Genomic DNA, 3,695 nt, shown 5'->3' with positions numbered 1-3,695 from the left:
GAGAGACGAATTTTACGGCCAATCTTTGGTAAGAGCTGTCATTTGTGTCGATTTGTCTGTATTCCTTCTCGACGGCAAAGGGAAACCGGACCGTTAAGGGATGCATTCAATGTTGCCATTGACAACCTTCTTAATTACCCACCCTTCCATGTTTCCTCATTCAATGAATATCTTTTTTCTTCCAGTCGTTGAATCTTCTGCTATAAAAGGTGAGCTTGGAACCCGTGAACATCATCATTTCATTCCACACAACCATAAAAAAAATTCTTTGAGCAGAATGTGAAAGAAGAAGGAAGAGAGGCGTACATGAGTCTCACTGGAAGAGCCTAAGCTTGATGGTCCAAGTTCGCCAGAAAATAAATTGGAAGCTCAGGTCTCGAACCTTGATTTGGTTGGTCAGACTGTTGTTCTCAAAGAAGTCGACGAGAGTTACAGGAGAGTTACAGGTCGGGATCGACATCTGAGTCAAATCTAGAAAGGAGAGCTTTGATCGATTAAGGAGGTATGAGTGAGATTCGCGAATCTCTCTCAAGCTGACTCAACCGAATATGGATGTGCTTACCACGGAGATAAAATCGTCGGAGGAATACAAAAATTAGCGACGAGAGACGCATTGGGATCGACTGGATTTTTGACCATCCGGTAAGTCGGGCCTCTATAGACATGACAACAACGGAGTCGCTGATATTGTAATCGCAACAAAATCAGATAAGGAATAAGAAGCTTAGCTTAATTCAATCTCAAATGGAGACTAAAGATTGTTGGAGATGATTAGATTTGGAGTTCTGTTGAGACAAAACAATGGCAACAGATTTGGTGCTAAGATGAGCTTGGAGGTTAACGAAGATGAGGAAAAGATTAGGTATGAAGAATAGAGGAAGACGATTGCTCAAAAAAAAGAATAGAGGAAGACAAAGGAGATTTTGTTTGATTCATGGTGTCGAAAGAGAAAAAAAAATTAGGTTAGAGTTGGTCAGGTAACTGTTAGTGGACCTCGGCTCTAGCTTTATTACAGCAGTCCACTCGAAAGCCCACTTCTAAATACCTGCACAAAGATGAGTTTGTTAATTTTGTACGTGAAAATAGAAAAATAGGATGCAAGTCATACGAGTTTACGAACTTTAAAAATATATGTTTCTGTTTAAAAGATATTTAAAACATATAGGTCGTACTTTCATAAAGCACATATATGTTTTTTTCCTTAAAAGATATTTAAAACATGTTCACATTTCATCAAATCAAAGTCTACGAAAATTTTAAATAAGTTAATATGTCAGTTTTTTTTTAAATCATTAAAATCAAACCAACAAAATATTAAGAAAAACCACAACAGATAATTAAAAAACATATAAACCAGATATGACAAAAAAACATAAGAACAAAAAAAAGAAAAAAATTTGTATTAATATAAACAAAAAGATTCATTCAAATAAATGTATTAAAAAAACTCATGAATTCCAAAACAAAATTAACCATAGATTCTATACTGATATAATCATAATTGTTTTATATATTTGCACTGCCAGAAGTATAGATGTAATACAAAAAAATGACAAAATAAATAAAAATATAAATAAATTAAGATAACCTAAAACAAAACTAATCGATAGATATATATGCAACACCAAAATAAGTTTAATTATAAAATTTAGTTAATAGCAACAAGATTGGATTGAGTTCCGGACATTAAACAATTTAACACATAAAATAAAAAATATAACAACAATTATAAAAACAAAAATAATAAGAAAATTATTCCCGCGTAGCTCCATTAAAAATATATATTTGAAATTTTGAAATTGTTTTTGGAGATGTTCATAACACGAAACAATTGGTTTTGATTCGTACTCCATTATATGTTCATCTTTTAAATAATAATAGCATAACTATTATATATAACTTTTATATAAACATAAACAAATCATCTTTTTAAAAATGTATTCATCTTTCATATTTTTTTTTCAATTTCGATATTTTGATGTTTTCATTGAATTACAGATAAAGATAATATACTATCATCAAATTCAACACACATTATATATCAAATAATTTAATAAAGTAGGTAAAATTTAACTAATATATAGTATCATAAAGTTATTTTTTTTTGAACAACATAATCAATTATTGTAACATAAGCAAAATATATATTATCACATATAATCTCTCCTCACCTATAACTTTATAAAAGACAAAACTCATTATCATATACATATCTCTTGGAAATGAAAAATTAAAACATAAAACACAAAATCATACAAAATAATAACCTAGATCACAAGTAAAGTATATCCCGCCCGATCCTAGTATATATATATATATATATAAAAGTACAAAGCATAATAAATACCAAATGTTTAATCACATACGATTAATCAGACATTTAACTATTAAAACTTATATTACATTCCTCTTTATATTATTTATCTTACTTTTGTGTCATTCTATTTCTGTTCAAAAAATATATAATAGTCATCATATCATGCATTTAGTAACAACATCTAATTTTTGTATATGTTATCATTCATTTTTGAAAAATAAAAGTAAAAAGAGAGAGAAAAATAGTAACAGCGTAATCAAAATTTTAGTTGAACCTTATAATATATTTTACAAAAATATTATAATATATATATAAGGGTGAAACAGATAAAAGTTGATGTTTTTATTATTCCATCATCGAGTGAGGTTTTTAGTCAAAATATGTTAAATATTTTAGACCATTGCAAAATTGACAAAAATATTTAAAACAAACATAAGCCACATTTGAGAGGCTTTCTACAGCTTTGGTTTAGAGCACACTTGTAGATTTAAAGTTCTGAGTTTCTTTTTTCTATGATTCTTTGGGTACATAAACATTTTATCGATAAACAAATTTAACATTTTATCAAAAAAATCGGAAAAATAAAGTATTAATTTATTTTGATTGTGAAACATTTATAAAACAAACATATACTAATGTACAATATTATTAATTGACTAAACATCAACATAGACTAAACAACTCCCTCGATGACTTAACTAATATTTTAATTTCAGAATTTATTGGATTCATTTTTTAATTGAATCCCACTAATAGAGTGCATGATAAAATATTATGATTAATATTTTAATTTGATTGAAAATTTTCATATAAAATTTAGTTAATAATTAAATATTCAATCGTATGATTGGATGAGTTTTTTTTTTCTTGAACACAATGGAATGAGTTAAATTGATGTTTTTATAACTATAGTCTTCGGTGGGGGTTTTTTAAAGCATGTAAAATATTGTTCATAGTTGAAAACCATGTTTAAATGATAATTTAACTAATTTTGAATGTCAAAAGGTTAAAAACAAACGTAGACCAATGCAAAATAGTTTAATAGAATTGACTACCCCTTTGATTTTCATCAACATATAGAGTGTGATCGGTAGTGTTTAGAGTAACCGAGTGAAATACAAAAAGTGGAATTAGGTGGAAATAAAAACGTGAAAAAGAGAGGAAAACAAAGAAAAACAAGTAACGCTGATAAAACCTAAGAGTAATGTTTAGGCGTAGGCCTGGGAGGAATCGGATAGCCAGACAATTTTAAAAATATCCGGATCCGGATTTTTATCCGGCGGATCCATAATTTTACCATTTTTATCTGGATCCAGGGTTTGCGGATATCCGGGTGTCGGATATCCTTCTAAAACTTATAATATCCGGCGGATATCCG

This window comes from Brassica oleracea, chromosome C2, assembly GCF_000695525.1.
Source record: "Brassica oleracea var. oleracea cultivar TO1000 chromosome C2, BOL, whole genome shotgun sequence".
Classification (NCBI taxonomy): Eukaryota; Viridiplantae; Streptophyta; class Magnoliopsida; order Brassicales; family Brassicaceae; genus Brassica; species Brassica oleracea.
This window is presented reverse-complemented; position numbering follows the sequence as displayed.